This window comes from Haliaeetus albicilla, chromosome 5 (genome assembly GCF_947461875.1).
Source record: "Haliaeetus albicilla chromosome 5, bHalAlb1.1, whole genome shotgun sequence".
NCBI lineage: Eukaryota > Metazoa > Chordata > Aves > Accipitriformes > Accipitridae > Haliaeetus > Haliaeetus albicilla.
The window spans coordinates 10,304,432-10,318,627 of NC_091487.1; positions in this window are offsets into that span (position 1 = coordinate 10,304,432).

Here is a 14,196-nt window from a genome sequence, read left to right on the forward strand (position 1 = left end):
TGATTCTTTCAGCTGTTTCAACACTGACTCTGCACAGGGCAGCACATGAATACCACAACGATTGGCTTTAAATACAAATACATAAATATTTGTATACATTAGTGTGTGCTTAATCAAAAGAAAACCCCAACCTTAAAGAATCTTTGAGAATGTGAACTCTATTTTTTGAAAGCTAAATAAACTTATTGTAATGCAGCCCACCAGTGTAAGGCTGGCTTATACCTGTCTAGCCATTTCCCTTCCAAAAATAAATGAAAGAATTGTCACAATCCCTTTTATACTGAAAACTGTGTCTGCACGAAGGAGGGAGATGGGTGAGGAATTGTCTCTCATGTTAATGCCAGTATAGTTAAAGAGGTAGAAACAGTAATGGAAACTCCTTCTGCACCCAAATGATTGCACTTAGGATGTTACAGAGGTGAAACAGGAACAGGGAATGCCTTAAAATGAGCCCTCCTGTGACGGCCACACTTGCTGTGGGATACACAGATGATCGGTTCCTTTCAGAGCACTCACTCAAAATTGCCTTATTTGACTTTCTTACTGCTCATTAATTCACGTTACTCCCTTGAAAAACAAATGCTCTCAAATTTCAGGTCCTTTTCCCTTCCCCATTTTGCTGTTTTAGCATAGACTTCCTTAGGTGTATTATAAAGCTTAGCTACCTCCCAGGTTGAGCCTGGGTCTCTGTTAGCCTCAGGCAACTACATCACAACACTCCACATATAAACAGATCAGGCTCTACCTCGAAAATCACTCTGGGCTTCTCTTCCCGATATTCATCCCCACAAGGACACTATTCCAGCCCCTAGCATTAGAAGCTGGCTCATTCCCAGCCAAAACTACTCATGGGACAGCCTGGATCTGCTGATCCCGGTGCCAACATTGAAGCCAGAAGCCAGTCTCTTCACCCTCCCCAGCGCATGGTCCCCGCACCACGCTGTGTCGCAGCAGTGTGGCCAGAGACGTGGCCATGGCTCTTCAGCTCCAGTTTGCTTGACTGGGCCCCACTGGCCATCTCCAATACCTTTTGCATGAGAGGTGATGGTGTAAGAGCATGTTCCGTACTGTGCAGTGTGACACCATCCTGAAAATAGTTGTCCCTCCTCTTCCTCCCCAGGGCTGCTGCTTCCCACCCCAGATACTCCTTGCTTGTGCTAGTGCAAAATTCACATTGGGCACATAAACAAGGAGAGGAAAAAAAAAAAAGAACAAACCACATTGTTTTAGCCCAGGACAGATCTTCAATGGCAGGACTACTCCCTTCAGTGGCCATACCACCTTCAAGTGCTCCTCTCTCATTGCCTCCTCCTACGTTCATCTTCCTTTCACACAGAGGACCAGACTGAGCAGAGTATCACCAGTGAAGTCTCACCAACCTCTGTACCATGGCCTTTATCCCACCTTGTATCTACTGGAAATACACCCCCATCCCTTACATCCTAGGTGTGAACAGACCACTGTCGGGGCCATGGCATGGTGGTGGAGCTCAGTCCTCCTGCTCTCAGAGGAGGCACTGAGGTGTTCTCCTTCCCAGTCATTCCCAAGCGTCAAGCACCTGTTTCATGGCAGAAACTCTGTTGTTAATCCATGGGCTTATGCTCACAGCAACTGAATTTTATCCCCTTCTCCTACTCTTTCCATCTGTGCCCCACTAGGACACACCAGCTCCCCTGTACTGGCAATGGTTTCCCAGTCTCCTTCTTGAGGAACTGCTCCAGCAGCTTCTCCCAAGGCCTTCCGTACTACTCACATTGCCCTGGCCAGTTCCTTACCCCACCAAAACACTCCTACTAATTCTGATCTTAATGCATAATTTCCCAAATGGCACTTTATCAACTGCTCTGAGAGACAAGGCAGGTAATGCATGGATGCAGTAGATCTTATCTGAAAGATCAGTTCTCTTATCAAAGAAAGCTAACAGGTTAGGCTGCCATGGTCGACTTTGGGTAAGCTCTGTTGGATGTTATCTCATTTTCTATTTACTTACTTGTCGGTAAGTGCTCATCCCTTCAAAGTTTCTTTCAAAGCCTTTCATCCCACCAAGGTGAGATTAGTCTAACCTGTGGTTGTCCTGATCTCACCCTTCCTCTCTACTTGTTTCAAGTTTGCACACAAATGGATGTGTTACTTGTCCTAATATCTGCACTTCTGCAAATCAGACCTTAGGTGCTGCCTTCCTTTCCTGCAGAAGTTTTCGGCAGTATTTTGCCACAGGCTTTTAGAAGACCACAGGAACAACCAAGAAAACCAACCATCCTGGTAACAGGATGGTTTCAGTACTCAAAGGGAGCCTACAGCAAAAATGGGGAGGGACTCCTTATCAGCGAGTGTAGTGACAGGACAAAGGGTAACAGTTTTAAACTGAAAGAAGGTAGATTTAGATTAGATATTATGAAGACATTCTTCACTGTGAGGGTGGTGAGGCACTGGAACAGGTTGCCCAGAGAGGTTGTGGATGCCCCATCCCTGGAAGTGTCCAAGGCCAGGTTGGATGGGGCTTTGAGCAACCTGGTCTAGTGGAAGGTGTCCCTGCCCATGGCAGGGGGGTTGGAACTAGAGGATCTTTAAGGTCCCTTCCAACCCAAACCATACTATGACCTATGATCTGGTCTATGAACATGCACACGTGCATGTGCAGAGTCCGCCTTGCCGTAGACTTTCTGTAAAAGGAGGTGGCAAGAGGAAACCATGTCAGTGTCATGACTTTATTGGAAAGGGGTAGTTTGCTAGCTGAGGAAAGCCAAAACACTAAGGCGCAGTGAGGCTGGGAAGGAAAGCATGGCATCATTTCTGCTGTCCAGACATCGGAAGGTAATATGTTGTCATTGGCCACGTGTCCACCCACCTGTAATATTTATACAGCTTCTCATCGTCTTTTAGCTGAGCGCTCAGGATAATAGGTTTATTCTCTTCTGTGGCAGGAGAATTAGCCTTTTTTCCATTTTACAGTAGAAAAAATAAGGCACAAGGGGACTAGATTTGTGTTATATAATACCATAATAGCATAAATACACATAATAGCCATGTAATGGCTATTTTAAAATCTTTAGCTGCACTCTTTATTATGCACCATTTTTCACAGTGTGGTGAAAATCAAAATGTCCCAGTGCGGGCAAATTGCTTACTATTACAGAAAATATAAAGTAGGTTTTCACAGCAAAAGAAAAAAATCCCACAACCTCAAAGGTGGTTTCACTTACCTTTTCTAATTAGCAAAATACGTTTACAGTCAAAACACACCCCTTACAGACATTACTGTAATCGATAAGCACATAATATGCATTTTAAGGTGGTTGACTGCAGCAAGTCTTCCATTTGTAATATACCTGGCCACGTCAATGCATTTAACATTATGAAATGTTTGGCACTCGATTTTGCTCAAAGTTTTAAAGATGAGAGCTACCAACTGCCCCGTAGAAAGGCTCAGCCCCGTGGGGTTTTCAGTGCTGTTATCTCCTCCTGAAGCCAGCTTTGAATGGCAGCAAGCACTTACTGCCTGTGTTTGCACTTACGTCCTTAGCTAGCATCTTGTGCTGCCTTTTACCATGAACTTCATGCAGGTTTTTTGCTCCTTTGCTCTGACGATATAATTTTTTATAAGGCAACCAGGCAGGGGACGAGTAAGTATTACCTCAAATATACACTAGAGGATGCTCTTGGGTCATCAGTGAGAGACAAACTGCTTCCTTCTACTCTCAACCTGCAGCGCTTCAACACGTTTCAAGGCTCAGAATGTGTTTCAAGGCTTAGCCAAGGCTTAGGCGGTGTTTCAAAGCTTAGAAAACATAAGAAGAAAATGTTCACCTAGGGATAAAAGTGTAATGATGTAAAAGACAAAGTAGTGACAAAAACTACTCCCCCCTGCTTTTGCAATGCTATTTCTACTCAATATACATTTAAAATACGCATGCATGCAGGCAGGGACTTAGACATAGTTTCTTTTTTTTCTTCTTCTTTTTTTTTCCTAAATCACTCGCTTATTCATTATACATTAAGTGGGACATAATTTTGACAGAGAATATGGGGCAAATATCAGATAAAGGACATTTCTAAGTCCTCACTTGCTGTAATTGTTATCGTAGACATCAAGGAAGGAAAGGAGGAAATTTGGGGCTGTTTTGTGCATTTCTGCAGCGCTGTGGCGAAGCACCCACTCCACCACAGCACCCATCTCCCACTGGGCAGGAGCTCCCAGGACTCGGCGAAAATCCTGAATTTCAGCCTCAGGGGCTCTCTGTGCTCAGACTGCTGGGCGCAAGCAGGAGCCCCCATCCTCCCGGCAGCTCTTGGGGTGTTTCTGGGTCCAGGATGCTCTCACACAACAGCCTGGAGGATGGAGACCAGCAGAAAGTTTAAGCACCCGAGATCGATCCAAGATTACAACTACACGTATAATCCAGACACGCAGCAGTGCCTTCCCTCGCACTGGTAACGAGGGAACTTCTGCAGAGATTTGTGTTTGTACCAAATGCTTGTTTATAATGGCAATAGTGTCTTGTTCTACTACAGTTTTATTTTGCTGGTTTGAAAGACCTTCTCTAAAAGGCCCCTTTTCAGCAAACTGCCTCATTTTGCAGGATGAAACCCATTGCGGCGCATTGGAACAAATCCAGTGTAACGAAACACCTGGATGCAAATTGAGACTGTCAGGTGAGATTCAAACTAATAATAAAAAAAGGATTTTAAATGAAGGGCTTGCAATTTCAGGGGGAGTTGGAAAATCCAGGGGGGGAATTTTTGGTTTTTTAAAAACGGTCCTGGCATTCTCAAAATGAAAGAGAAAGGAAAACCTACCATAAAAAGCCCCATTAATTTCAACACGAGGTGACTAGAGGATGCTGTGTCCATCATAACCATGCTAAAACTCCAGCTCAGGACGCTCTTCAGGGGCCCAGCACCTGCGAGGCTGCAGCCAGGCGAAACCTGTCCCAGGAGCAAGGCTCACTCCAGCCTTCAGCCTTGACAGTCCATCCGGCAGAGCTTTTTTCATGCACAAAACTTTCTGTACTTTGCTCCTATCTGAAGGAAAGGTAGATTTTGACCTCTCCCACAGCACAAAGTCACCCATTAGCTGGAGCGACAAGGGAAGCTACCAACACCTTTGCCACCCATGCACAAAACCATCAAGCCCAGTCCATCATAGTGCTGGTATGGCCCTGAGGAGGAAGGTAACATAAACTGTACCACTGTTGAAACTCCTCCGATGGGGAAGTTCATGCTGCTCACTGAACTGGGGGTAGGAAAACCAATTGTAACAGCGGGTTAATGGTGTAACCAGTAGTCACGATGTTTGTCTGGGACTGCAGGTTGCAATTCAAGACCTTGCTGCAGTCTGGAGGGCATCTGAATCACTCAAACTGAAGCTGAAACTCCTGCTCTGAACTTCAGACCCCTCGTTCAGATTCGAACCTTTTTCCTTGGAAAATGTTTTCCATATAAATCCCCAGATACCTTTTCCTCCCCCAAAGAAGTGCGAAATGTTTGGCCTAAGCAGCTCCATGTGGTAACAAATCCCAAAGGCTAATTGTGTGGAAAAGCATTTCCTTTCATCAGGTTTAAATTTTCTGCCTTTTAGCATCGACTGCACCCTTTTCCTTGCATCATGGGAAAGCAATGTTTAATGCACAGAGCTGGAAAGAGCCCAAGACCACCGAGCCGTTGCGTGAAGACCAGCGGGCTGCCAGCAGCTTTAAACAACTGTTGATCACCACCACCACTGAATTCCAAACAGATTACCAAAAAAGGCCAAGGCCAAACCCCTATTTCTAGGCTATAAAAAAAGATTCTCCCAACTGTTGTTACGGTGAGGAATTCAGCTCGTTTGCAGATGACAGGCAGAGTGGAGCTGTCAGTCGCTGGCAGGAGGAGAACACCCAAGGCTTGGGAAGTTGTACCTTTCACCTTTATTTTGCCTGGGTAGTTGCTAATATCGCAAAGAGCTTTTCAGAAGAAAATGCCAAATCAATCCTCTTTTAGTTTGAAATGAAGCAGTAGTTATTCTGACTTTCCCCAGCAGCGTCTCTAGGATGTCTTTGCAATGGGAAGAGGTTTCCTCCTCCCTCCCCAAATTCACTTTGTCCTCCCAAGTGTCTGCAGGGGCTGGTGGCTCTAAGGGTGCATTGGGAAAAGCCAGACCAAGGGATGAAGGGAAAAGCTGGCAGTGTCCCCGCTTTGCTCTTGCTAAGGAGCAGCAGCAGCTCTGGACAGAAGTTGGTTCAAGCCCACCAGCCCAGTCTGGTCTGAACAGCTTCAAGCCTGTCTTTCATGGGAGTGAAGCTGGGACGGCAACACAACAGGCAGCTTCAAACCAGGCAGCTCACATCGACCTGCGGGCAGGGGGTGGAGGGCCATGGCTGTGGCTATGCCAGAGCAAGGGGGGTCCGGGCTCAGGCCCCCTTCTCTGCTGCCATCTGCTTATAGATGCTCAACCCTCACCCTACGGCAGAGGTGGTCCCCAGGGATGGGGCAGGGTGGAGCACACCCACCTTTTCCTTAAGAAATCCAAAAGCAGCCTTGTAGAAGAGGTCACGCGCCCAAATCCAGCCTTTCTAAGAGCCAGGAGAGCACCAGCTACGCCAAGCATCCCCGTATCTGGCCTCTAAACACAATTTTTCTCCCAGTTTTGAAGCAAGACAACTTTAAAAAAGGCAAACTGGCAGCAGGCAGGTCGGGAAGCAGCAGAGCCCATCCCACGGGGTTCCCGGAAAGTTTCCTTCCTTCCTTCAGGTGATAACTCTGTATCTAGGCTCTGCAGAGCTCGGGCAGAGACCCTGAGTGTGTCCCCACCGGGAGAGCTCCGCGGCATTTGTTTGGACCAGGCAAGGCAGAGGATGCCCTTGTGCGCGTAGCTCTGCTCACCTTCCTCCCTGCCCAGCCACTACTGACGGGGATGAAATAACTAGCTGATAATCCTAATAAAAATGCAATTAAAAATTAAGCATTACCACCCAAATCCTTTGCTGTAACAATGTACAGGGTAAGCTTACAGCAGATCAGTCAGCAGCTCCCAGCTATCCTGTATTCATGTGCATAAACTCCACTTTTCTAAAATAGCTGTTCCTGTAACCTGCATCTTCAGATAAACCGGCACTGCTTTGCTCCCTTCCCTGAGAATATGTGGTATGTGGGGGAGAAATGCTCATCAGAGGCAAGAAAGCTCTGGAGTAAATCTCCTTTTATTATCTGTAGATGTGAACAGAAAAGCTGAAAAGAAGTCAGCTCAGAAAATATCTGGCTACTACACATGAAAATGTGGTGTTTGGGGAAGCTATCTGAAGGGCAGCAGCCTTTCCGAGGCTCAAGTCTGCTTCCATTTCAGTCAATAAACATGAACTTCAGCTAAACTACTTAGCAGAGATTTCTTCACAGATTCTTCATTCAAAATCTTTGGGTGAAAGAAAGTATAATTATGGTTTTTGTAGGTTTATGGCCAAGAAAATGTAACCAGGTTATTATAATGAAAACGGTGTCACTCATATCACCACAGGGACAATGCCGAAGTTGTGGTTGAGATGGAGCTATGGATATGCATTTTTGGGGTAAAGTAAAAAAATACACTTCTGGCTCTACAATATAACCAAATACAGAAATAAGTAAATTTCAAAAGTCAGAATTCTGAGAAATTTTTTTGAGTTTCTGCGAGAGTTTTTTGCTACTGAAGTTTGAAAACGGCTCTTTTTGCGGGGGCGGGGCTGGACTGGCTGAATTACGGTTTTGAATACAATCTCCTTATTTAACTGGTCTCATTTCCTCAGACAAAATTCCTCTAGCGTAAAAAAATTCTCTACTTCATCCATACTCCCAGTTATCTTTGCTTTAAAAAAGTTTCCATGTTAAGTTCAACATGAATGTCTTTTCTGTACACATCCCACACACATTCGGATGGGCAGTTATGCACGTTCATAACCTCAGCAGTTAAAATTTTGTTTAAACACAACTCGCCTCAAAGAACTCCAGAACAAGCCAAATTTGTTGCCTGCTGTACACAGGCTTCAAAGCGAGGTCTGTTTGCATTCACATGTCATTAAAGACAATATTGATGAGTTAATGAAAGGTAGAAGTGGAGCAAGGCATCAAACAGTTGACAACAATCCAGGGACAAATTTATACTGAGAAAAGAGCTACTCTAGTCTAAAGAAGCAGAGAAAGAAGTTGAAGCAGCAGCAAAAGTGGGGGCAGATGCTAAGGCAGCCTCTGCATGCAGAGGGGGAGACGAGGGAAGAAACTGAGCTACAGGTTCTGCTTGTTGTCAGCTAAAACCAGCTGAAGACACGCAGATAATTTTCCCATCCCAGTTTATTTCCCTTTCTTTATGCTTATGATGCAAGTACAGACTAACATGATTTTAAACAAAGCCTGACCTGTTGCATAAATTCAAGTTCTACGGAGAGTCTTGAGGAAAAACTAAAAAGATGAGTATATGAAAACCAAATATTAATACAGCTGGTTTCTTTAGAAGTGTGGAGGTGATTTTGTTACGTTTCTCTCTAACAAATAGCCAAATGGATATTATTCCCTTGTACCTCAAAGGATAAAAACTTGACCAGACTCAGCTTGAGGCTGGGGGAGAACGCACGTTCTGTCAACATTCGTCTCTGAGATACCTTCAGATTAATTTTCCTTCTGCTTTTTCTGTTGCCTTCCCACCACTTTTTCCCAAGTGCCTTCTGTAAAGAGGCCTATGCTCATGGCACCCTAATACCAGGGTGGAGGGGCTCATCTGGGCTTGCTAATAACCAGCTGTCCCTTCTGTGCTGGAGTGAGAAGCTGGGTTTGGTTTAGTTCAGCTTGTTGCACTGTTTTGCACATGCATGAGGTTTGAGACATCGCACAACAGGCCTAGTTTGATTTGTTTGAGGGATTAAGAGGCAATACAGAAAACAACACATCAAGAATCCTGTGACCTGGGTTTTCTTCTCCCACATTCCAGGCTACAAATGTTTCATGCCCTCAATTCGGTTTCTGGGCTGCTCTGGCACTTCTCCCAGCCTCAGCAGCAGGGTACGTGGAGGAGCTCAGCACGGGGCCTAGGCCCTGCTCTATCACCGCCCCCGATCAGGCATTCCCAACACCACTCGGAGCCCAGTTTGACTGAAACTCAGCTCATGCAGGGAGTGCATCCACGCCGAATCGCCTTGCTCCATCGCCTCTTTCTGCGTGGCGTGGAAGCGCTTCCCAGGCGGGTCTGCAGGGCCAGGCACCCAGGGCAACATCCCATCCTACTGCTGGGAATGGCAGAGCTCTCCTTCATTTCACAGGACCCCAGATTTCACCCAAATATCTTTTGCCGTTTGTTATTCTAGGGAAAGAGGGCGTTCTGTGGGAGATGATGGTATTGCAGAAGTGACTTCAGCATTATTGGCTCTACCACAGCCAAGAGACAAACGTTTTCTGCTATTTACCCCTCAAACTCTGGTCAATATTTACTGTATTGCCCTCAATGCATTAGTGAAGATGTTCACTCACATCTGCTGCTTGCCAAAAAGCAAGTTAATTTAACTCGGTGATACAATTCAAAGCAGTTTGAGTCGTCTACATCCCTGGCTCTCAGTGTCCAGACAGACACCGCATCCATCCACGCATGCATTAATAAAGACTTAAAAATAGCCCATTGATTCCTCTAGACCTGAAATAACACGTCTGATCCCAGGAAAGCAAAAGACCCAACAGGGACGACCTCAGCCGATGGGGTGCAACGCAGGTGGTTTTTCTAATGTATCTTCAAGTGGTGTTGGCTGGGTCCTCCTGCTCTCCCGGAGCCTGCGGCTGGGGAGGGGGCACTGAAGATGCTCCGGCAGGGCTGGCACTGCTGCCTTGGCTGGGCTTAGGTGCTGACGAACGGCGGATCAATTATTCATCAGCTAAAAGGCAGGCTTCTATTACAACAGATGTTTCTCCGAATGTTTGACACTGCCCATTAACTCACCCTTTAATTTTAATTGCTTAACTAATGGCTATGTTCAAGGTTAAATGAGTTTAAATCTTCGTTCTTCTCTTGTGCCACTTAATATAAAGATACCATCCAACATAACAAAGAAAAGGGAGGGAGAAGGAGCCGAACCAAGTATCATCTTTGACGGGATACAAACAAGCGGCCAGTTAATCCTCTGCGTGCCTGCCTGGGGGTAGGCACAACACTCGGACCTGGTTTTCTCTAAAGCAGAGAAGCGATGGAGGGATCCCTCCGGCTGAAGGTGGCCGTGGGGTTGCAAAGCTGGGCTGGACCTGGGACCGCAGTCAGGAAGGAGATGGCGTGGGGCAAGCGTCCTTCCTGAAGCCAACACAGAGAGAAAGCGCCTGCTCAGGGAGGTAGGAAGCGTTTGTTTCAAACACGCTGTTTAGGTAGCCTCCAAACTGAGAACTCGACTTACGTGAGTAATTTAGGTTTGTAATTCATGGCGGTGTTGGCCCGGCACGGCGCTCCTGTGCTTTCAGCTATAAATATTTATAGCCCATCTGAAGAGTGGAGTTTGCTGGCCGAGGGGGAAGGAGATCGCGAGGAAGAGGAGAGCTTCACCTTCCTGCCTGGGGCAGCAGAGAGGGATTCGTCTCTCAGAGGATACGACCCTGAAGAAGCGCTGGGCTGCGGGGCAGGGGACACGGTCCCTGCCTTGCTGCTGCCATTGCATCCTTCTGGCTATTTCTCTGCTCGTTTTGTACCAGGCGGGACCACGCAGCTCGTGCTAGGCATCTTAGCAAGATCACAAACAGATGAATTTCTGCAGCATGCGTAGCTACAGTCTTGCTATCTGCCAACCAGTAAATACCGTGCATTTTAGCTCTACAGCTTGGTACCCCCCAGGAATGAGCAATGTAGGTGCTGCTAATGCCACAGAAAGAAGCGTGCCCCTGTCCCCTCACTGCTGCCCACCACAGGCGCTAGGATGTCCCCACAGCACTACTCACCTTCACTGCCAGGATCAGTCCCCTCAAATCACACAAGAAGAAAACATAAGGTTGCATCTTGGAGAGGCCACATCACCAAGCAGGTTCAAAGACACCCTTTGGCATTGCATTTGTTGGTGTAACCCAAGAATATGCTGCACCATTTTTCTAGCAGGGCCCATGGATTTAGTTTAGATAGTTCAGATCTGCCCCCCCCCAAATAAATTACCAGTACCAGTGGAAATACTGGGAGAGGCAGGACCAGACCCAGCCCAGGGAGCAGCAGCACCACAGCACCCCATCCCAGGAGAGGGACTTGACACACATGGTCAAGGAAAACTCTTTATTCGCTGTGTCTTACCACACTAAGGAGATGAGGGAACGAAAGAGGAAGAAGGCAGAAGAATAAGCATTTTTTTTCAACATAGAGCAGAAAAGGAAGCACGTCTCCTTCCTTTCTGGCTTGTTTTCCTTCCTTTTGTCCCTCTTTCAAGAGGTGAAGGAGCAGACACTAACACACACCATTCTCCAGGTTGTTCTCATCCCTCAGGATACGTTGGTCCAGATACTTCTTGTCTGGTTTGTGAACAATTTGGAGACCAGAACGTGAGCAGACCCCGTGCTAGGGCTACAGGAGGCTAGGGCCCCACCTCTGCTTTGCTGGTGTAGATCTAGATTGAGTCAGTCATTACAGCCAAACCAGGCTCTAACACTACGTTCCTACAAGGATTTTGTAAATAACCTTTGGTTACACCCCTCATTCAGATTCAGGAAACCTAGTCCCCACTTTTTGTCCTGGAAACATTCAAGGTAGGGTTGGATGGGGCTCTGAGCAACCTGACCTAGTTGAAGATGTCTCTGCTCATTGTAGGAGGGTTGGACTGGATGCCCTTTAAAGGTCCCTTCCAACCCAAACTATTCTATGGTTCTGTGATTTACCAGGGAGGTTATAACCAGTTGCTTCAGTGCCATCACACATCAGCCACCGCTACGACTGTGACCTAGGGCATGCCCAGGCCTGGGCTTCCATGTGGGAAGAGGGAAAAACGTTAAAGGACATCAGCCTGTCCCCTGTTGCCACAACCAGCATTACACCACAGCTGTTAAGATCAGGGCTGGCCATGGTTAAACATCCCTCCAGGTCCCAGGGACAGTTTAGCACAAGAAGAGATGCTCCGTCTTTCCTGCCAGAGTCTCCTCCACCCCAAAACGGCACCAAGGAGAGACAGCTGAAAACCTATGACCTTCCAGTTTCGCATGCAGCAGGAATGTTTCCCAGCCCTTCTTCCCAGCTAAGCAATTATAAAGTGGAACAAGCCTCTTTAGTTTAGTTTCTAAACTGAAAAGAAGTTCTTAGGTTTTTTAAGGTTTTTTTTTTTCCCCTAAGCAGGCTCACGAGGACATCCACTCATTTGATTTTGGCTCCAGCTCAGCAGCGTTCGGTAGTGACAACCATCAATCCTGCCAGACAGCCGATGGCACAGACTGCTAGGAGTGGGCGATCTCAATTTTTTTGCAGCTACACTGCAATTTGCGTGGCGGTTCAACGCTAGCTGGCAGGCAGCCAGGCGTTCAACATCCTCCTCCCACCCAGAAAGGTGTCTCTGCAGAGCAAGGTGCCGGGGCTGCGTGACGGCTGCCAAGACCACGGCGTGAACCGTGCCAGTCCTGCAAATAGACGCCGGATCGCAGAGCTGTTAATCCTACACATTTCGGTGTCGCAAAGTTCACCAGTGAGATTTTTTTTTTTTTTCCCCCCCACCCACCGAGTTCAGCCTGAGTGGTATTAAGTTGAATTTTATGGACGGTTCGGTGCAGCCCAATTTTTGGCAGAAAAGGGGAAAGTTGCACCAAGCACCGGCAATGTCGAGGTCCAGCTACCAGCTCACCCCTACCCTTTGGCGAATATTGGATTTCTGAGTGCAGAAGTGAGGATTTCATTCTTTGTTCTTGAACTCATTCTTTCCATCCCAGGGGCCAGTGGAATGTAATCTCTCCAGATGCCAGCACCTCTTAGGAAATTGTAATATAGCAGCTATGCACTGTAAGTGGCTTATTCATACATGGAGAAAAGAATAGTAATATCCTTGGGGGATGTTTTTGAAACGGTGCGCGGTGACACAATCCCGGGGACAGGCGGGATTTACTTCAGCTGAGGATCTGTCCCCAAAACACACTCATTTTCAAGAGGAGCAGCAGAGCTGGCATTTCATATTTTGCTCTTGGTTTGTTTAAAGTCTTTTCTTGCTGTTTAAAACCACCAGTGCTTCCTTCCTGGGGAGGGAGGCAATGCTTTTAGGGTTACTGTAAATAATCAGAGCCAGAACAATCGGCTGAGTAAATTATCCTGTCTGCTGACACTAAGAGACTCCACTGAGCTACCAGGAACCTGATCAGCTTTTTTTTTTTTCCCCTCTTGCTACCATTATAATAAAAAAAAGATTTGCTGAAAGTCCTTCTTTGGAGCAAAGCAAAAGAAATGCCTCATGGAAAGCAATTCCAAGGAGCATTCTCAAAGCTCTCATTGACCAACTCCGAATTAAGAGGTTTGTCGGGAAGAAAAGGCACGCAGGAGAACAAGGGAGCCCGAAGAGCCAACTGACAGATTACCACACGACAAAGCTAAAAGGGAACTCCAAACCCTGCCAGCGCGGCTGCCCGCAGAGCCTGCCAAGAGCCAGATGCTGCCGCAGGGATAATATCCTCCAGGGCTGGGGAACCGAGCGCTTCTCAGCCTGCTGAGCTGGGGACAAGGGGATGGAGGGGCAGCTGTGCACCCCAAACCCATCAGGTCTATAAAAGCCCAGAGAGAGGTGTAGGCAGGTCTCTTTCTTTGAAAAAAAAAAAAACAACCAAAAAACCAAAATACCCAGGTATCTACTTCTTACCCAGAAACTGGGGGGGGGGGGGGGGGGGGCGGGAAGGGAGCTGCAAAAAAAAAAAAATAATAATTCAGAGTCCTTCTGGGTAGTGTCTTTCCTCCTTATGCAAAGCAAACTGCCACTCGCAGCAGGGGGAGAGCAAACAGGTCAGGCAGGGGAAGAAATGACACATAAGCAAGGGAATAACCAACACGCTTTGCAGAATTAGGAACCAAACAGCACATATTCAGGAGCTCAGCGCTCACCCCGCTCCAAGCAGACTTTTATTAGTAACCAGCTCCGACGGCTCTGCAGCAGGATTATGCTGAGAAAAGGGCAAGTTAACACAGACGCATCGGTGTTAACATTACCCTTGAATGGAAGTAGCATAAACACAAAATATTTGTTTCGCTGCTACTGTGCAACATCTGTTCCCGATGTCTTACTC